The 23,247-nt window shown below is 30.2% G+C and overlaps 1 long non-coding RNA gene and 1 pseudogene across 4 annotated transcripts; one reads left to right on the top strand and one right to left on the bottom strand.

Moving 5' to 3' along the window:
* Window positions 1–2,295: 2,295 nt before the first annotated feature.
* On the bottom strand, window positions 2,296–5,199 carry LOC141712113 (uncharacterized). 4 transcript variants are annotated; one of them, XR_012571528.1, is made up of 6 exons: window positions 5,055–5,199; window positions 4,493–4,630; window positions 3,997–4,209; window positions 3,821–3,899; window positions 2,826–3,686; window positions 2,296–2,611 (listed from the first exon to the last, which is right to left on the bottom strand). It is a non-coding gene; the product is annotated as an uncharacterized LOC141712113 (long non-coding RNA). The 4 variants fall into 4 exon arrangements; XR_012571526.1 differs by having other exon boundaries at window positions 2,826–2,983; XR_012571527.1 differs by having other exon boundaries at window positions 2,826–3,899; window positions 4,493–4,665.
* An 8,540-nt stretch (window positions 5,200–13,739) lies between these two features.
* On the top strand, window positions 13,740–15,839 carry LOC141712112 (palmitoyl-[acyl-carrier-protein] 4-desaturase, chloroplastic-like; annotated as a pseudogene).
* Window positions 15,840–23,247: the final 7,408 nt, after the last annotated feature.

Genomic DNA, 23,247 nt, shown 5'->3' with positions numbered 1-23,247 from the left:
GTTAGGCGCACAACCCCCCCTTTCTATTATCCACCGCCTCCTCTCCCCCTCCTCTCTGTCTCTCCTCTCTGTTATATATTTTTATTTATTTTTAATTTTCAAAAATTCATATCTTACAAACTGTTTATCCAAATTTCAATTGGTATATATATAAACGATCAGCGCTTCGATACCTACACATAAGTATATATATTGCAAGGTTTTGAGAAGAAAATTTGTGGGGCATATTTCCGTTATATTTCCGTTTTAATTTATTTTCGGAATATTAAAAAGGAGTATGACGGTGGTGATTACTCCACATGACATCTCAGCGTGTATATGTCTATGGCTATTAATTTCGGATTTTTATGGAGATATTTTCCGGACATCAGATATTCTCTTCAGGGTGATCAAAATTTACCTTGGATGCGGATCATTCGAGTTGATCAAGACAAGATGTTGGATAAAGAGTGAGATGGAATGGAATTGGATAACTGGCTTCTAGCAATCGCATGAGCAGCATATCAGTCAAGTGTTGAAAAGAAGGACGATGATGTTTTAAGACAGAATGTCAGAATAGATGCGTCTTTACGATTGTGACTAACTGCTAAAACCCAAAGGCAAGTAGTTCTATCATCACTTATTGTTCAAGTGATATTTATTTTGAATCGTATCATGTAAGTATTGCTTTCCCTATTCTCAGTTTAGAATCGATAAATGTTTTACATATCGCTGAATTAAATAATTCTGTTTTTGCAAGTATTCTTCCGCTATTCTATGTTCAGAGTAGCTAAGTGATTTTACTTATCCAATTATCGGATTTATAAATTTTGTGAATTTTGAGAAAGATGACGTTGTTTTGATTTTCTGCCCAAGTGAATGGGCGAATAAAATTTATAAGGGTGTCGAGTATTATGACCCCTTTCAATAAAAATGTTTTAAGATTGGATGGTTGCGTAAGAGGCCGTGGCGGCGGTCCAGCGTGAGCTATGTGTTATACAGGATATAACACCTTGCTAGGCCGATATGTGCCTTGGGTACCCCTTTGTTTAGTTGGATATGCTTCGGCATACCGGTGTTGCTCCGCGGCTGATCACCGGCGGCAACACACCGTCGTTCGAGGATTTCAATCTAAATTATTATATTGCTTTTGACATCTTACAAGGAATGAATTATTAAGTATTTTGTTTTCGGATAAAAGATGAAATGTGGTTTTGATTCAGTTTCTTATTTTGAGAATACTTAGTCTGTTGTTAAATATCAAATGTGGTATTAGTACAGATGATTGGTGTTCACTTCAGTATGAGATGTTGTGAGCATCAAAGTTCGTAGTGATATCTAATTTGATATGATAACAAAATAAGTATTAATTTCAAGAGTTCGGTTTTGAGTAAAGTTTACGATTCAATCCAGAATCATTGTTTCATGTTAGAATTGTTTACGATATTTCCGTAAACACTATTTTACGAGTTTTATTCTCGTCAAGATTCAAAGTATTGCTGAAGCATTTTGCTCAAAAATATCAAAATGGTTTTGAATATAATTAAGGAATTAAATCTAGGATTCCTCAACTAAAATTTTATGATTCAGCAACTATGATTTTAAAAATATTCTGCTCTAATGCAGATGTCAATTTTATATCAAAATGACCATATATATATGCTATAATGATCTTGCTGAGCATTTTTTCCGCTCATACTTTCCTGTTTTTAAATTTAACCTCCAGTGAGGATTAGCTTGCGCTAGTTAACTGCGTAATTCGAGGAAGCAAAGAAGAAGCTTTTGGAAGGTGGTTGGTCCAGGGTTGCGGACTAGTGTAAGTTTTATTATGTAAAGTTGTTTATATTATATTATATTATAGTTGTATATTTTATTTGGGCCTAGTGTACTTCAATTTGAAATTATACTGGTTGGTTTAGTTTTGAGTTGGAATTTATTGAAAAGAGTTTTAAAAGAAAGCGAAAAATTTATTGGTAGAATTTGGATATCTTGTTTCTAGAACTGTAACCTTAAAAGATCTTGGATTAGTTTGGGGTCATAAATGATAAATATCTTCCGCTGGCCTTTATTTATTGATTAAACATGTTGATTTAGATTGAGGTTTCATAGTGACGACCAAATCCTCTGACCCCGGATTTGGGGGCGTTACATGCCACGTCAGCAGCGGTCCACATGCCACGTCACTGGTATGTAATGCAACATTTTTTTATCAACTTTTAGGACAGTAGAACATAATTAAAAACAACGCTTATATAGCTAACACCACCATAATATCTGGTAAAAACATTACTATTACTTTATAATGCAACACCCAAATATCAAATGCTACGCTTTAATTAAAATTTTTGCAAGATAATATTTCATAATTACAGAAGCACATGAAAATTATCTTAATAACCATTCAACAATTTCTACTAGCCATCCAAAACATCATCCAACAACCCCATTACAAGTTCCATCCACAAAATACATCCAACAACCCCAATATCATACTAACTACTAAATTCATTACAAGTTCTTTGATGTGCCAAAAAGATACTATTACAATTGCAGCTAGAGCTAATACAATTGGTGGGGCATTAAATGCCCTTAATGTAAGAAATTGTTCTGCTGGTATACAAATTGGTGAATCCTGCAAATTTGAAGTAAGACAAAGGTTTCAATAATATCACTGTATCATCTCGAATTAAAAAGATAACAACTCTAGTAACCATAACAATACAAATATTCCAGTAACTAGCTTACTTCTGAAGACAAAACGATTCACTAATCCTAGAGTAGGCTTAACCGCTTCAGGAAATCCATAACAATAAACACAACTACCAACCCAAAGTAACTTATTATACCTTAGACAACAAAGTAAGATCAAGTGAGCTAAGATCCTCATATTTAAAATCCTTCACTTGTTCAGATCTATAATAGCTTTCCAGAGAAACAACTTCATGACCAACAATATTTTCCATCTTACGAGCCAGACTAGTTTTTCCAGACCCGCTTGGACCTCCTATTAAAAACACAATAGCAAACACTTGAGAATAACACGGCCTTATAATCAAAGGTAGACTCCAAATTTATTTTCCATATCTATAAACACCAAATATGATTTATGATTTTCAGTACATGTGTTGTCAAGGTTGTTAGCATTATCACCACATTACATGAGAAAATGAAACCATAGAAAATGAAACCTTGTGTTGTCAAGGTTGTTTGCTCACATATGTTACACAGCCCAGTTAATTTAATACAAGGGTATGATAATGTTTTAAAACCATACTAGAAAATAAACAGATTTAGCTGCATCAAAGCCCGTAACATATGTTAGCTCGAAAAGTATCTCATGGACAATTTAATAGAAGAACTTGGTTGAGAATAAAGTTTGTACACAACATCTCCTGTTCAAATTTATTATTTTTGAGAGAGTATAAGTTGGCAAGTCAAAAGTATGTACAATTCAACATCTGCCTCCTAGATGCCCAATACAAGAATATTTTCCTATGTGATAACCTACTTAATCTATAGATAATAACATAATTAACTCAAGCTTTCTTTCTTCTCTAAGGTCTGCTCTGTCCTTCATCATGCTATTCGACTTTTTAGCAAGCAAGCGGAATTTTTTCCAGATATTTATATTAATGAAAACAAACACATATAAAAGACAATAAAGAGAGATAAACAATGACAGGGTGACCCTTGTTCTCTAACAAAGCCTGAAACAGAAAAAAGGTAGTCAAATACAGCTTGCACATGTAGAAAATACTGAGGCAATTTTAAATATATTATTATCATCACATAAAAAACTTAAATCATTATTATCTTCTGAAACAAAATTCACAATAAGTACCTGCATCTCTTGAACAGAAAGGAGCAATCCCCTATCCAGGTCATATGAATCCGGCATTGGAGCAAGCTGCAGGGAATTCCTGGAAGAAGGATATGTGATTTTTTCAAGACATGAGTTTGTGCATACAAGTCGTAAACATAAGAAAAAGCATATATCAATTGCAGGTCCACCAGTACCTGGATGATCCGATGAAATAAATTGCTATGTAGCTAATACAAGTTCCATTTTTGACTTGGTAGGAGATCTAGTCTATGGTAGCAACAGATCATCAAGGGGATTAACAAGGTATGGTGGAATGCGAAGAGGCTTTGGTGCAACAATCAATCCTCCTTCATTCCTGGTCACAGGTCTACTAGACAAAGGTGGCGGTGTATTAACTCGCAGTACGCCTGCAGGTTGAATAATTTAGTTAAAAGCAGTAAGAAACTTTGAATCTTTAATAGCTTTAATGCTGAATATCATCTAACAATAAGACTTGATCAGCTCATTAAATTGATAGGACATTTAAACAATTATCTTTCAGCAACAATAAAGGGATGACCTAAATCTGAGTTCACAAGAAACCACTCATTGTTTGCAAAATTTCCTTCTATTCTTTTTTATAGGATTCTATATTAGTCATCCATGTCACAATTCATATGACTAAAAAGCTTTGTCACGCTCAAAACTCACCATAGGCTTGCCGTAAAAAGGAAAATTATGCATCTGTCGAATAACATTACTAGCAGCAGTAACTTCACTAAAAACAAGCCAAGCCTGTCCTCTGAGTTTCGGCATCTTCAAAGCAACAATATCCAGAATCCTCCCATACTGCGAGAACAAGGCATACAGAGAACTCTTCAGCTCTGTGAAACCAGTAAAATAACTGTAAAAGTTGCTCAACTTAATCATATAATCCAACTCTACTTTCTCCAATTACACAATTATAAACATCAAACACGTAGCAATAATAAACTAATCAATTACATTATTAGCTTTTACACACACATATAAACATAGAGATATAACTAATCAATAACATTATCTATTAAAGACAAATTAAAGATTCAACTTAAAATTTTAAAACCTCGGAAGAGAGAAAGATAAATAGATGGATAGATTGATAGAGATAGAGGGGGGGGGGAAGAGAGAGAGCGAGAGAGAGAGGGATAAAGTGGGAGAGAGAGAGAGGGAGAGAGGGAGGGAGAAAGAGGGAGAAAGAGAGAGGGAGATAGAGAAATAGAGAGGAAAACACCTTCTTTTTTGACTTTCTCGTTGAGGTTTTTGATGAATTAGTTTGATTAGGAGGAATGTCTCCAGTAAGCATAACTGATAATGCTTAAAAGAGGAAGAAGAAAGAGGTGAATCACAGCAGAAGATTGGTGAACTTTAAGAGTCCTAATTTAGTGCCCGTTTGTGAAATCTTAAAATAAGTAACTTATGACTTAAAATGATTAAGTGCGAAATAAGTAATAAGTTGATAAATACTTATAAGTTCTATAAGTGTTTGGATAAATTTACTTATAAGTCAGAATTTTTTTTACTTAAATGAATTAAAACAAATAATTATTAAATATAATTATCTTAGTTCATGAATCTTAAATTAGAAAATATTTAAAATTTTATATTTTAAAATCAAAACTTTAGAAAAAAATGAAAAAATAAAAATAAGTTGGAAAAAAGTACGTCACTGCCAACTTTCAACTTATCAGCTTATAAGTTATAAATTCACCTTATAAGTTGGATCGACAAACACTCGTCGATAAGCTGTTAAGGGCTTATAAGCCATAAGTGGCTTATAAGTAGCGTGCCAAACAGGCCCTTATATTTCATGTCTCTACAGTTTGGGTCATGTACTTCAATTAGGCTCCACCCAACCCAAACATTATTAGGCTTCATTGCATAACATGCCCTTCTCTTCCCCTCCTTTTCTTCCCTTTGTCAAGCTCAGGTTCGACTTCCACCTTTGCATTTTTTTAAAAACCTATATTTTGATTAAAAATATTATTTTTTATATTTTTTTTAATTTTCAAAATTTATAATTTTACAAAAATTAAAAATACGATTTAAACTTATATAAAATGTATGTCTAAATATGTTTAATTAAAAAAAATACTATTTTTTATATTTTAAATAAATGATTAAAATTTTAAGGTTATTGTATTTATTTTGATAATATATCTATTTTTATAATCTAAAAAATAATTTAATATAATGAAACGCTTAAACGAAAAACCTATATTTTGATTAAAAAATATATTTTTTTAGATTTTTTTAATTTTCAAAATTTATAATTTTACAAAAATTCAAAATACGATTTAAACTTAGATAAAATGTATGTCTAAATATGTTAAATTAAATAAAAATATTATATTTTATATTTTAAGGAAATAAATGACTAAAATGTTAAAGTTATTGTATTTGCTTTGATAATATATTTATTTTTATAATCTCAAAAATAATTTAATATAATGCAAAACTTAAACGTGGTGTTTCACGTCACAACACTAACAATTTTATCAAAACAATACATTTCTGTTTAATGCAATACTTTTTCACTAGTGTTGGAGAAGATTAAGCAAAATCATACCTAACAAAACGTTTTTCTTGCAACACTAAAAAAAACATAGCATTTGAGCACTCATGGTGTAGTGTATCAAACCTTAACATTAAATACACATAATAAATAAATACATGTTTTTACCCATAACAAGACCATACTAATCGAATGAGTTATAATTTGGTTCGACTCTCATTTTGATTTTTTATTTCAAGCACGACCGTCAAATCATCAAAATTATTTTATTATGATGAATAGATACAAATATAAAAATAATGCATCCAATGTCACAGTTACAAATCTAGCCAATAATAAATTTTTATACTACTATTTATAAATATATAAAAATAAATTTCTGATTTGAATTCCTCCAATAATAAATATTTTTATTTTTATTTACTAAATGTGCTATTAATAATTAACTCTAAACTCACACAGTATAAAGTATTTAAATAATTTAAAACTGTATTAATTTTCTTAATAAAAATGTAAGTTAAAAAATTTACTAAATTCCCCCCGAACTAGAGTTTAAAATTGGGCGAGGCCTTATTTATTTATTTATCATTGATTTAATAATGATCAATTCAGTCGCTTTTATCACCTCTTAACAATATTTACTTTTACTATTTTACAGTTTTTATTTTGAGTGTTCTTTAATATGTCCACTTTTAGTGTTTTACAGTTTTTATTTTGAGTGTTCTTTAATATGTCTAGTAATTTTCACGTGCCCTATAATTAATTTTATGTTCTTTAAGTTTTTGTGTACGTTATATTTCCTTACTTTATAATTGTGTTATGTATTTTTTGTTTGTCATGTGTTTTATATTTTTAACTAATATTATTTAATTTTTATGTGTTCTACAATTATTAAGGTAGCGCTCAAAATTGAACATCTATTTTGTATAATAGGATGAATTATATTTTGCACATAATCAATTTTTCTAAGCTAAAATTTCTAAATAATTTGTACGTGTACTGTAATTATATTGTGTACTGTATATATTTTTAGTGTTCTGTATTTTGTGTTCTATATTAAATTTTTGTTTTTTCATTAATTTTATTTTCATGTCCTGTATTTTTTTTCTAAGTTCTGTTTTATTTATTTTCTGTTCTTTAGAGTTTTTCTAATTTTCAATTCTATTTTCTGAAAAACATGAAATAAAAAATAAGTGACCAAGAAATTCAGGACAAAACTAAAAATTTACAGAACACAACACTTAGTCTCAAAAGGCTAGATTAATATTTAGCATTAAGTCACATATAACATATTTTGATAAAATATTTAAATTAAATGTGTTTCACAAAATTAAATCATTTACAAAGCAGTTTAAAATGTCATATTTTAATAAATTAAAATTTGTATAATATAGATATGGTATATATTTTCTTTTCTGAGTTAAAATTTTAAAAATATTAAACTTGAAAGGTGCATATGGTATTATTAAAATATATAACAATTAGACGTAAAATTTAAATTTAAGATGTAAAATATATATATATATATATAACAAGAAAAAACAAATAAATAAATATAATAATATTTAGCAAAAATAAATAAATAAATAAATATAATAAAACCAAATGTGTTGGTTTTTATTGTTTTGTCCGTGAGTGCAATAGTGCATGTTTTTTTATTTTAAAAGGTGTTAAACTATGCAAGTTAGGTTTTTAAACTCTGTTTAAATAAAGTTAGAAAGTTATTTTCTATGTTTGATAAATAATCTGCACCGTTAATATGTGATTCTGATGGTTCTTATTTAGTTACTAAGTTACCAGCTGAAATGAGTTACCATTTGATGTTACTCTATATATATGCGATCGTTAGAATCTACTGAAATTTACTATATTTAATTGACGTATAAGGTTACGTGCATGTGTAGTGACTACACTGTAGTCTACAATCTACACCATATGCAGCACTTACATGTAGAGCCGGCCAAACGAACGGGCCGAGCGTGCCGGGCCGATTTTTGGACGGGCCGGTTAGTTGACATCTGAAACCGTGAACGGCACGCGAGGATATACGGTTCGGGCCGAGCCGGACCGATTACAGAGTTGGAGGACTCGTGAACGGCACGTGAATAAAGCGAATAACACGGTTCTGGCGAATAGGCGGTTTGTGCGGTTAACAAACGAATAATTTGATTAAACTAGAATAAAGAAAACTGATAGGTAGGCGGTTAACCGCTCGATTAAACTAGAACAAACGAATAATTTGTAAGTTACATGTTAACGGGTGTTCATAACACGCTATATGGATCTCTACAGGTGTCTTGGACACATTGCAAGTTTGGATTAGTGAACCTAAAATTTATCAAGAAAAATAAATAAGTATAAGGAATAATTGAACCGGACCCGCCCCTATTGTTATTCGCTAATATTGACTGATTTTGTATCTAAAACTACCCATTTCGAGACTGAAAACCCTATTTCTTAGAGTATTTACGGTGGCTGACTAATAATGTTCAGCCTCACTACAACATGTTGCTCACAACTACAACATGCTGCGGCTAAAAATTGCGCGCTGAATTTAAATTTCAGTAAATAAAGATATTGAGATCTAAAAAACTATATCAACTTTTTAATTTTTATTCATGAAAAAGTTGTAAAATTCGCATATCTGAAATTATTGGCCTGTTAGTTACTTATAAGTATAACTTATAAGTAATTATCTCAGATGCAGATAACTTATAAGTTGAATTTTCAACTTATAAGCTAATAAGTTGAATATTAGTAACGACGTATTTTTTCTCAATTTAATTTGATTTTTCACCTTTTTATTAATTTTAATTTTTAAATATATGTTTTTAAATGTTAAGTTAATTTAAAAGTTATGAATCACTCCCTCCGTCCCTCCCAAATGTTTACATTTGGGTGGGGCGCGGAGTTTAAGAAAAATGATAAAATAGTGGAGGAAAGTTAAAAAAGTGAGTAAAGTAGTGAGACCGATTAATATTATATGTATAAAGTGGGTATAGTGGAGAGAAGTAGTGGATGTAGTTATTTTAAAAATTATAAAAACCTTACTATTTTTGGAAAGTTTTGAAATGTAAACAATTGGAAAGGATATCCAAAAAAGGAAAGTGTAAACAAATGGGAGGGACAGAGGGAGTAAGATAATAATATTTAAAAATTATTTATTTTAGGTCATTTAAATTAAAAAAATTATGACTTATAAGTAAAATTAACTAAACACTTGCATAATTTATAGTTATTCATCTACTTGTAACTATTATAATTACCCGTGTGAGGCACGAGTCATTTTCTAGATTTTTTTATGCATCATGCAATTATAATGTTTGTAGAGTAAGTCCAACAATATCTTTATATAGGCTCTTGAGTCATATTTTGTAGAAAATGAAGATAAAATTTTCTCTCCAACAAGCTCCATGTCCCCTCTATAATATTAGGAGCTTCGAATGCTTCCTCACTTTTAGGAGTGAATATCCCCTCAACTATTATTATATTATATTTTTCTTACCAGTTATTTTATATTTAATGAATGAATATAAACAGGGTAGTAAGTGTACGTTTAAAACGAAACGATTAAACTTAATCTGTAAAATGTCATTAGTATGTTTACAAATAAAAAACTACAAATTAACATATATGTTGAATACAGAGTTGACCAAAATCTTAAATTTTATTTAAATAAACTATATGTAATGCTCTATATTATTAGTGAGTTCACTACTAACTTACAATTAACTTACTCAATTTAAAAAGATAAAAAATACATAACTGAAGTCAGAATGACTTGCAATCATAATATACAATAATGTAAAATTTACATTACTGTTAATATTAAAGTTGATTTTAATGAAAAATATTAGTTTTTGAAATTCAACGTATGTATGTATGAAAAAATGTTAGTTTTTTTATTTACACTACTATAAACAAAGTAAGATTAAGTTATTTGTATGTGTGTGTTAGCATTTAAATTATTATATGTTACATCTCTTATTAAATTATGATGGTTTCAATTATTTATATGCTAAATATCTTATTTATGTACATGTATAATCATTATTAACATCAAGTGAGATAATTGATCACTTAAATACCATGCATTTATAATTATTCAAAAATTAAAATTATGTAATAAATAAATTGCTATAATTTATATATGGTATTCACATTATCACTGACAAACAATCCATATATATTTTTTACGTAACCGGGTATCAATCATGGTTGTAACATTAAAATGAATTATATATTTTTAAGACTTATTATTGATATTCATGACTTTTTATTCAAGAATTCGAAAGAAAATTTGTATTTATATCGTTATTTAAACCAATTTTAAGTTTCTTTCATTACGACTCTAATATTTCTTCATATAATAATTTGATAACATTTTATACTATTCTTCTAAAATTAAAAATTTTCAGTTCGATAAAGTTTTATAAATATCATTTGAACTGGTTAATTACTTCAAATTATTGAACAATATATATTTTTTTCCTTAAATAATATAAAATGCATTGAATCAAATGCTACAATATAGTATAGATATAACTTTTATTTGAATAATTCAAAAAATTTAAATAATTCAAAATATTTGTACAATATTATATTGATCAATGAATATTGCTGATTTAAAAAAATTCTTTTTAAAAAGTTAGTTTCTTTTAAGTGAAAAATGAAAATTAAATCGATTTAAATGAGATCTCATTTCAAATTTCAAATATTCTTAAAATTGGGACAAATTCCAAAAATAATAATGCGTTACCAGTGAAGTTAGTAATTTTAATATAAATAATCAATTGACTTGATCCTATAAAGACCTCAACCACATTAATTTATATTAACATAAGATATTAAAAAATTTCACATTACTGGTAAGATATTCTTGCCGACCTTGTAATTTAAATTTACTAAACGTAGAATATGACGATATTTTTCGGCCGGATCATGTAGTCAAATTTCGAGTATTTTTTGAACAACGAGCCAAGTTCTAAAATGCACTAACTCGTTATAATTCGAACTTATCTAAATATGTAATACCAATATAGATTATTTATATATAAGTGATTCTATTTTCAATATTTTTTTAAAAATTATATATGTACATTTTAATTACTTTTTATAATAAAAAATATGTTAAAAGTATATGAGATATATTTTCAAACTATAAAATGATTAATAAATAAGATAATAATCCATTTATGTACTATGCCTAATTTTATATCTTGAATTCAATTCTTTAAAATTAACTGTACAAATATTCAACTAACTATCCTTTTTTTTGCGGAATTCAAATAAGTATATTTAAAGTTAAATAAAATATTCATTTAGCACACGTACATATTATGTGTATGATAAAAAACACATGTGACAATATGTTGTAGTGGTAAGAGGTTGTGTTGTTAGAATGAAATAATTTGAGTTTGATTTCCAAAAACAACATTTTTTATATAAATATTAAAAACAGGGGTAATTTAGTCTTTTCAATGAGACTTTTTAATCTCATTAAATTATACCCTTGTTCTCCTATTATATATAGAAGAGACTTTTAAGTCACTTATTAATTTTAAATCATAAGTTATTTATTTTAAAATTTTCCAAAGACATGTTAGTATACAAGTACTCTAGCACATATAAAGTAGTAAATGATTAATTGTGGTAGCAGTTTTACTTGGTTCATTTGAGAAATCTTATTATTAATCTTAAAATAAGTAATTTATGACTTAAATCGAATAAGTGATTGATAAGTGATAAGTTGATAAATGCTTATAATTTATATAAGTGTCAGATTTTTATTTATTTAAATGAACTAAACTAAATAATTTTTAAATATATTTATCTTAATTCTTATATTTTAAGTTAGATTAACATTTAAAAAAATATATTTGAAATTAAATTTGATAAAAGAATGTAAAATTAAAAATAAGTAGATAAAAAGTATGTCGTTATTAATATTTAATTTATCAACATATAAGTTGTAAATTCTAACTTATAAATTAGATCGACAAACAGTTGTTAATAATTAAGCCAATAAACTGGTTTATAAGGGGCATGTTTGGCTTCCTTTAAAAAAGCTGCTTATTCACTTATAAGTCCATAAATATTTATCGGTGAGTATTTGTCGACCCAACTTATAAGTTGAATTATTAACTTATAAGCGGATAAGTTAAATGTTGGTAATGAAGTTCTTTTTCCCAACTTATTTTGACTTTTTCACTTTTTTATTAAATTTAATTTTAAAATATATGTTTTTAAATGTTTTTCTAATTTTAAATTCACAAATTAAGTTAATTTTATTTAAAAATTATTTATATTAATTTATTTAAGTAAAAAAATTCCGACTTTTAAGTAAAATTATCCAAATACTTATATAATATAATTTATAAGTATTTATCTAGTTATCACTTGTAAATTACTTGTTCATTTTAAGTTATAAGTTACTTATTTTAAAATTTCTCGGTTACAAGATTTGTTAGCGATTATTGTAGTGGTTTGGTTTCTAGAATTTACTTTTAAGGATGGCTTACAACATGAATTTTAAGCCCCGAAGTATGCCAGAGTAACAAACATTTAGAACCCTGAAAAAGAATTTAGATAAATACTGCCTACTACCAATAATGATATGTATGGAACATAGTGCCCGTTTGAGAAATTTTAAAATAAGTAACTTATAACTTAAAATGATTAATTGCGAAATAAGTGATAAGTTGATAAATACTTATAAGTGTTTGGATAAATTTACTTATAAGTAAGAAGTTTTTTTACTTAAATGAATTAAAACAAATAATTATTAAATACAATTATCTTAGTTCATGAATCTTAAATTAGAAAATATTTAAAAATTTATATTTTAAAATCAAAATTTTAGAAAAAAAGTGAAAAAATGAAAATAAGTTGGAAAAAAGTACTGCCAACTTTCAACTTATCAGCTTATAAGTTGTAAATTCAGCTTATAAGTTGGGTCGACAAACACTCGTCGATAAGCTGTTACGGGCTTATAAGCCTTAAGTGGCTTATAAGTATATTGCCAAACAGGCCCATAATTTATACTCTGCCCATAATTTATACTCTCTCAGTCTCAATTAATTGTTATAATTTCCGAGATAGTGTTGGACATGCATTTTAAGATAAATATAAAGTATAGTTCTATGTTTTTTTTTAAAAATTTCTTTTTTAATAAAAATAAAATATTTAAATTTTTATTCAAATTAAAAAAAATAAAATTATATAACTATACTTTATATTATGTCAGAACACTCTTCTAGAAAGGGAGGGAGTACAAGATTCGCATCAAAGACTTTTCCTGCAATTAGTGTTTTCTGTGCGTGTGTGTGCTGGTAAATAGTTGTGAATATGTATATATATAGAGACCCCTGTCTTTACTATTTTCCATATACCATCAGTACTACTAAACACTTTGTTAAATATATATTTCTAAGACAAAAGAAAAATGACTCTGAGTCTCAATCTCCACAGTTACCACACTTTTGCAAGATCTCCATTACCGGCCATGGTCAGACCAAAGGTTTTCATGGCTTCGGCACCCCAAGCCAACTCCATGTAAGTTCTCCTTCGCATCACATCTCTAATATGCTTTGTGATTTAATAATGTATGTTAGTAAATATTATAAGTTGCACGCTTTGAAAAATGTAGAAAATATTAAATATTGTGATTTGATAATGTCTGTTAGTAATTTATTTTAAAGCTGGAGACTATTTCATGAGACATTAATCCTTTTTTTTTAATTGATACAACAATACATTAATAACTCAGTTGCATCTAGGGTGGTGGATGAACCGAAGATTCCAAGTGTTCAAATGACTCCAGAGAAACGAGAAATATTCAAGTCCCTTGATGGCTGGGCAAGGGAAAACATACTTGTTCACCTTAAATCCGTGGAGGAAATATGGCAACCAAATGATTTATTGCCGGACCCTATTTCCGATGGATTTCAAGAACAAGTGAAGGAGTTAAGAGAACGAGCCAAGGAGATCCCTGATGATTACTTTGTGGTGTTGGTTGGAGATATGATTACAGAAGAGGCACTTCCATCATACATGGCTGTGTTTAATAGACCAAGTGACATTAGGGATGAGACAGGTGCAGATCCTACGGCTTGGGCAACTTGGACTAGGGCATGGACTGCTGACGAAAATAGACATGGTGATCTGCTCAGCAAGTACCTTTACTTGTCCGGCCGGGTTGACATGAAGCATATTAAGAAGACTATACAGTATCTGATTGGTTCTGGAATGGTAACATAATTATGTAGTATAACACAATAATAACAAAATATTACCCCACCTTTGAGATTTTGTAATTCACAACTGATCATTAGACTTATTTACTTGACAGGATAATAGGACAGGAAATGATTCCTACTCCACATATATATGCATCTTTCCAAGAAAGGGCGACTTTCATTTCCCATGCAAACACAGCCAAACTAGCTCTGCAATATGGCGATAAAAATCTTGCTAAAGTGTGCGGCAACATAGCCTCAGATGAGAAGCGCCATGCAACCGCCTACACTAAAATAGTCGAGAAGCTGATGGAGAATGATCCAAACTCAACCGTCATTGCATTTGCAGAAATGATGAGGAAAAGAATACAAATGCCGGGGGAATTTATGTATGATGGTTCTGACAATATTCTGTTTGAAAATTATGCAGCAGTCGCAAAGCAAATAGGGGTCTACTCTGCAAGGGATTATTGTGACATACTGGAGTTTTTAGTGAATAAATGGAAAGTAGAGAGGCTTACAGGGCTGTCCGATAAGGGAAGAAAAGCTCAAGAATATGTTTGTAAAATGGCTCAAAGGATAAGGAGAATGGAAGAAATGATTGAGGAGAAGAAGGAAAAGAAAGCTGCGTTGCCTGTTTCTTTCAGTTGGATTTCTAATCGTGAACTGGTGATTTAAGTTCTTGGATAAAGGACAGTATATTAAGTCCCGAGGATAAATCAAGTACCAAAATTACAATAAAGATACAATATTAGGGATTACTATTACTCCCTCTATCCCAACTATTTCTTTACACTTTTCTTTTTAAATATCTCATCTAATTCTTTATATTTCAAAACTTACCAAAAATATTCAAAGGGTCCCACCACTTTTCCACTTTTTCTCCCTTTACTCACCACTTTTACTCCACTATCTTTTTTTTATATATTAAAAATTAATGGGTCCCACCACTTCACCCACTTTTCTTTCTCTTTTTCACTAATTTATACATATTTTTTAATCTCCGTGTCCAAATCAAATGTAAAGAATTGGTCGGGACGGAGGTAGTACCGTATATTCAGCGGCACCACAGAGGTTATAGGGGATACATATACTAATGTTTATGTTGTGATTCAGTCGTTATTATAAACTAGCTTACGGCCTGTACGGTTCCACGGTCTTAATTAATATTTATATTTTTTTATTTTTTTTATATAATTTTATTAAAATTATATAAAAATAATTAAATATTACATAATGATTTATAATTATAATTTCTTTCGGTATAATTTTAAATTAAGTTCAAATAATATAAATAGAATATGATTGATGAGATCTTATTTAAAAATAAAAAATTTATAATGTAAATCTTTTTTGTTGATGAGATTCGAACATGAAAACTTATGTGTATTTTTATAAATAATAATATAAAAGTTTGTTCTTAAACATATTCGAATTTGAGAACTTATAAGTATTTTTATAAATAATAATATAAATGTTTGTTATTGATGGGATTCGAATTTGAGAAATTGCGGAGTGTATTTTTTTGGTATTTGAATATAACGGCTCTAATTATTTGATAAAGAAGATTTGACGGTCGTGATGGAAAGTGATAACCAAAATAAGGGTTAACCAAACTACAAATTACAGTATACCCTTATTATGGTATAGTGTTGATATGTTAGGTCCTTAAACACAACTGTAGAGGGGTGAATACAGTTTATGCAAACAAATAGAATTAAGTACTCGATAGAATGAAACAGTTTTTATATTGACCGATAAAAACTGATTACAAAACAACTCTCACAAAGGATGAACAAAAATTCTTGAGAGCTGCTAGGTTACATAATATATATATCAATTCGTGACACATTTAGTGTAAACCTAATTTGTACTTATATACAGCACAATTTCACAATCAATAATGAATCTCATTTTATTACAATAAGGAATCCGAAAACATATCCATGTATTGATTGCTACAATAAGTAAAGTCCTATACCAACATGTATTCTGTAAATCTTTCCTTATTATATATCTCCTGACTTTCAGCTGAAATGACCAAATATTGATGTCAAATACTAATTAGCAAATGCTGATGACAAGTGCCGATGACGTCACATCTGCTAAATTTTGATATAAAATACTGATAAATAAACTCTGATAGTTTATATGTTGATATCATCAATTTCTTCTAACAATCTCCCCCGACTTGTGCATTATATATGTAATAACCCCAAAATTTTTGAACTTTTAGTAACCCTTATGAATAGTGTTTTGATGATTATGCTGAATAAGAAAACTTTCCATGCCACACTATGTAGGGGTTCTTCTATTGTTATTCTGAGATCTTATTAGTACTTTATATGGGATATAAGTGTATGTAAAGATCGTCAGAATCCAAATTCGAACACTTTGATTTTTCCCGAAAATCCACCAGATACCGAAAGAATTGAGTATAAGGGAACATGATAAAAAGGATTTAAATTCAAGGATTATAAGAAAGGATCATAAAAGGAATATAATGTATTGAGAAAGGTTAAGGGAACCCAAGTAATAAGATCCCGGCTATGATCCCTCAAACGATAAACGAAAGCGAAAGTTAAGCGAACCGTATAACAAATCAGCGGTCATTAGCCAAGTAATTAGGAGCTAATCAAAGAGGTTAGTGAGGATGATGTCATCAAACCAATAAGAAGAGGACAAGCATGGGAAGATGACATAAGAATGATGACCTAAGCATGACCAAAAAGGAAGGAAGGTTGGTTGATTATAAACCACACAAAATTCACCATGGTTAAAAGGTAATAAATCAAAACAAAAGTGGATCAACCAAGCCAAACAAATCAAAAAACACAAAAACAAAGTTGACTCTCATTATTCAAGAGAAGCTCTCGGCTTTTCTTGTTTTTCAAAGAGGAAAATTTCAAAATCCAAGATCCAACCATTGTTAAATTGCAAGGTAATTATCCAAGGTTCCTTATGATTAGTTATGGCTATCCTAGGAGTTTAAGCTCCAAATTCCTTCACAATCTCTTTCAATAAATCATTTAAGAAGAGAGTGAATAGTGTTTTCAAGAAATTTAAATTGTTTGATCTTGTGTTTTTGGTTAGATTAAGCTTTGGTAAGGACTTTCAAGGGTGATTCCAAGCTCCTTAGTTACTCTTACTCACCAAGGAAGGTATAATCTCTTAACCTAGCATTTTTATTGAATATTAAGAGCTTATTATGAGTAGGATAGTTCATGAGAAGCATGGTGATTGAATATGTAGAGATTAGTTGGTTTTGTGATGTTTTTGGAGTTGTAAATCTTGGTTATTAGTTAATGAACTTAAGAATAGTTTTAGTTCATGTTTGAGAATAATATAAATTGGAGAACTTGAGGTGTTGGGGCTGTTTTAGTAATGTATGGATGGAGTTTGGTTGTATGGTTGAATTGTGGTTGATTGTGGATTGATTTGGAGTAGGATAAAATTTGGTAATCGCGTAAATATAGCCGTCGTAATGCCCGATTTACTTTAGACTGTTTTTGTTCTTAACATCAGGACCCATGAACTCACTGTTAGGTTCTGATAATTACCATGATTAGATAGTTCATGTTATGAGCTTCGTTTTGATATGTGGTTCGTTTGAATCCGATGTACGGTTTAGGAGAAACGACCGTTTTAAGTAACGGCGCTTCGCGACCGAACCATTACCCCTCGCCTTACTTTAAAACCTTGGTTAAGGAATTTAAATGACTAATTGGGATATGAAAAAATTATGTTAAGTGTATTAGGCAGTTGGTAAGGTACTCGCGAAAGAATCGCCTTAAAACTCTTAATGGTTAATTTATTAAAAATGGTGGAGCCGAGGGTACTCGAGCGACTTAAGTGAATCGTTAAGCGCGAAAGCGAACGTTACAGCTCTAAATGGTTAAAGTCTAGTTTATTAAGCGACCGTGGTTTAATTCCGGCTTATGTTGTTATTCTACCCCGGAACACTCAGGCAAGTTTTCTACCCGTTATACTGTTGTTGTGATGTAAATATATGTATATGCATTATCTTGTGATAAGTGCATGATTGTTATTAGCAAATCTTGCAATATATTGGAGCATGTGATATGGTATATATGCATGTCTGTTTCGTAATCTTGATATCTAATTGTTGATTCAATTGCGTATAAGTTGCATAATACCTATGCTAGAGATAAGCAGTAGTTGCGTATACCCTTCGTATAGGGGACCCAAAGGTGAACATTTTCTAAACCGGGAGTCGATGTTCCTGAGTATATTATATATATATATATATTTATATATATATATATATAGAGAGATATAGTTTTCAAAACTATTAATCGAATAAGGTTTATTCGATAACTTTATTTTTATTAATGAATATTACTTGGAATATTCATTCGAGGACTTATGACTCTGTTTATTCTATTTAATGAATATTACTTCGAATATTCATTCGAGGATTTATGACTTTGTTTATTCTATTTAATGAATATTACTTTGAATATTCATTCGAGGACTTATGACTCTGTTTATTCTATTTAATGAATATTTATTTAATGAATATTATTTTGAATATTCATTCGAGGACTTATGACTCCGATTATTTACTAAATAATATTCTTTATTTTATTAAATAATAATGTTTCGATAATCAAACTTATTTTCGATTATTCAAATAAAGATAGTACTTTCGTATAAGTATATCTTTGGTTATTTAATATTCATTTCAAGTATGAGTTTTAAAACTTCTACTTCAAATTATTTATATAGAGATTATCCTTATGGGAATATTATTTAAATAATAATATTAAAATATTTTCTAATATATCGGGACTGATTTATTTCATTAAATCAGCATTACTCCAAATATTCTTAAAAATATTTTCGAGTCTTCAAAATAATTTTTAAAAGATTAGAGCGGATCCCAAAACTCATTTTTATATTTAAGATCTTCCTTTCGAAGGGGATTTAAATACTCGCTCAAAACCTGGGGGGGATCCGGCTCAGTGGTGTATTTTATATTCGCAACGATGTTGCTGTTTTGAGAAAACATCTTGATTACTTGCCTCGTTCGGGAAGTAAGTTCATCTATTTGAGTCGGCATAAGCAACATGGACTCAGTGGGCGTCCATGAAAGTGTAAGTGGCTCAGTGGGAGTCCATCAAATGCGTAAGTGGCTGAGTGACAGTCCAGCATAAGGTCCTATTGCGGCCAGGGTGATGACCAGTGGGGAATTTGTCCATCTACTAGTAGAAAAGGTTACATATTGGTATCTTTGCCTGATCAGCAAGATATCAGGTTTATGCCAAGGTTTTCTCCTTTCCAAATTCATTGGATATTGCAACTCTGTCTATAATTTTCATAACAGAGGTTTTCAAGGAGTGTATGAAATGTATATATATAGGTGTATATATATATCGGGACTTAATGAAGTATCTCGTAAATTCATTATTTATAATGATATTTCAAAGATTGAATCTATTCAAATCTTATCTTGTAGTCTCATCTATGTGATGAACTTTTGAAACGGATTATAACTTGAACGGTGGTAGTTCAAGTAGTATTCGGAAAAGATATAAGTATATGGGAGTATCTTGTAACTTCATCTTTTCAACTTATATCTGGTTAATGATTATCTTATGCATGACAAAGATTGTCATAAAAACGTTGAGACAAGGTTAGATATGTGAGATCACCTTGCAACGATATTTTACACAGTTATAAACGGGAACTCTGTGTATATTATACATGTCAGAGGATTTCAAAGATTTGAGAAGTATATATGTATACTGAATATTTTGCGACTTCGTTGCATTAAAATAACAAACTTGGTTCATTTCTTCTTGACCAAGACTTTCATGAGTACTATGAGAATGCTCATATATTGTTAATTATAATACATATTATTTCGGTGGGCTTGTTGCTCACCCTTGCTTTCTTCTTTCATCACACAACAACAGATAGACAAGATGAACAGGATCAAGCTCCCAATTCGCGAGCGGATAGGAAACGTTCCGCAGTTTCCTATAGGCATTGATGCCGTTGTAGCTGAGGTAGTGTCTACCAATAGGCTAGATTTTCAACTTTTGATGTACCAGACTTATGTATATTTATGAATTATAATAATGGCAAGGAATATGTAAATTTATTCAGAAACCCTTTTGAGGTGTAATGACTTATAATTGTGGAATAAAATGACTTGTGTTATTGTTTGGTATTCATCTATGAGACTATAACTTGTGGTGTGTGTGTATATTGTGGGGTCACAGTACGCAGTAGTTGGTTGATTATTAAGATTAAGTATTATTAAGGGAAATGGAACTCGTGACAACCCGGATCCCCGACCCCGGATTTGGGGGTGTTACAATATAAATCTGGACAAATTCCTTATTGATGATGTCAGAACTATCTAAATGAAAAAATACAAACAAATAGTCTATCTTACCGTCAGTGTCTTCAGACTTTAACTTCAGTCTTGAACTCTAGTACAATCAGTAGCTTCATCAAGAAATTTCTTGAGGATAATATCTTCCAGATTACCTACATTTCCATTCTCTATTTGATATCCTTGAGCTCTTCTGTAGATTCATCATTCTGATAAACACCAGCTCTGAGGTCATGCAAATTTGCTCTTCCAAGCGACAGATCATCAAGTTCTAAGAGACTAACTTTATTTCCATCTAGATTAAAAATGAGAACCTCTTCAAAAATAGACTTAACTACCTTGGCTCCTCCAACAGGCATATCAACAGTATAACCAGATTCATTAATGTACTTTGAAATGTATTTAAAGTTTTATGTCATTCCTTTCTACTTCATGTATACCAAGTTCTTCAAAAATTCTGACCATCTGACAATAGTAGAGTTGGTTACCTGAAGTAAAGTAGTGACAAATTCCAACTCCTGCCATGGTTTATTCTTCAACTGCTCTTGAGTAAGACTCAACCTTCTTCTAGATTCCAGAAAATAAATAAGCTTTTCACCAATTCTATCATTGGCAATCTATACTGATACAATTTTCTGCAAATCTTCAAGCTTTGTATTATTCATAATTCCTGTCAGATTTTCAGGTTCCCTTAGAATTAAAGCATCAGCAACATATTTATCACCTTTTGAATATCCCAAGCTACTTGTTCTACTAGCTCTTCTAGACTGAGTTTTTACTATAGATCTTGTTTATAGTCTCAGAAGAATCTCTTACTGGTGCAGGCTTTTTGCTTCCCCGTAGTAACTTCTTCTTTTCATCCAAGGTCAATTCTGGAATATCAGAATTTACATTTTCAGAATCAGGATTTGTGAAATCAGCTTGTGTTTGACTTGAACTGTCAATAACTTGAGGAGTATCAGTGATTGTGACTGGTTGAGCTTTAACAATCATTTCTTCATCAACTTGAGCATTGTCAGAGGTTGGTATCCGTTGTAATTTCTCAACCCAATCAGCTCCAGGAAGCATCTTTCTTTTCTTGTGAGACTCATTGGCTTCTTCTCCTTGAATCTTCTTTTCATCAGCATCATCATGAGCTATAACTACTGAATAGATTGGATCTATCATTATTTGAGATTTTAAATTTAGATGTTGATTTCTTCTTGGAATTTGCTTTAGATTTTGGCTTTAATTTCTCACCAATTTTCTCTTTTCCCTTATAACTCCTGTCAGCATTTATAATTGCTTGAGACCTTAAAGGCCTTTCAGCATCAGTTTGACTGACCTCCTTGATTACTACTCCTTTTGTAGGTCTGCTACCAGGAACATCTTCATAATGTGAGATAGCATCAATATTTGCTGGTCTCATTGATTTGAATTCTTCCTCCATAAGCCTAAATTTTTCCATATCAACTCCATGATTTTCTTTTTCAAAAATTCTTCTACTTACCTCAGAATCAAAAAATTGAATCTTTGGATTCTTGTAAAACAGAATTGTTCTCTTCCCTTTCACTTTCAGTATTTGTAGATACTGACTTGCTTCAGCACCAACTTCTATCTCCAGAATGCCTTGGTCATCATCAGCATTTGTGACTTTCATAGTTTGTTGAGATTTAGTCACAATCAGCTCCTTATTTTGCACAGTCTCTGAGACTTACCTTCCAGATCTCCTCATCTCTCCACCTTGTCTAGATTGACTAGTGGTTTTAGATGTACCACTAGTACCAATCAGATCTCCACCTTGTTTCTTCAAAACGAACTCCTTTTTACTGTCTTTTCTATCAATATCAGGATCATCCTTATAATCATTTGTCAGTATGAGCTGCTTGTATTTAGATTTCAACACTTTCTCCCCCTTTTGGCATCATCACCAAGTAGGAAGGAAACTATAAGCTCCATTGATTGTTGTACCTCATCCAACTGACCAGACATCTTCTTCCGAGTTTCCTCCAATCTTGCTTGGTCCTTGAGTTATTGATCTGAGAGTTAGAAGATTCTTGTGTATTCTGAACTGACTTGATCAATAAGGCTGAAGCTATGAGATGATTCACAATGTCAGGATTTTGAATGTTCTACTCAGCTGTCTCCAAATGTTCAACAGCTCGAGTAACATATATTGGATAATGAGCATCATTCCAATTAGAATTCTAAAGTACATCAAAGAATTCATATTGATTCTTAGCATTCAAGTCAGCTAGCTTCTTTTTTATTTCATGTTCAGGCATATCTTCAGGAAAGAAAAGTTTATCAAGATCCTCATCAGAATCTAATG

Source organism: Apium graveolens, chromosome 3 (genome assembly GCF_009905375.1).
Source record: "Apium graveolens cultivar Ventura chromosome 3, ASM990537v1, whole genome shotgun sequence".
In the NCBI taxonomy this organism is placed as follows: Eukaryota; Viridiplantae; Streptophyta; class Magnoliopsida; order Apiales; family Apiaceae; genus Apium; species Apium graveolens.
Note: the sequence above shows the minus strand (reverse complement) of the source record. Positions and strands in the feature narration are given on the sequence as shown.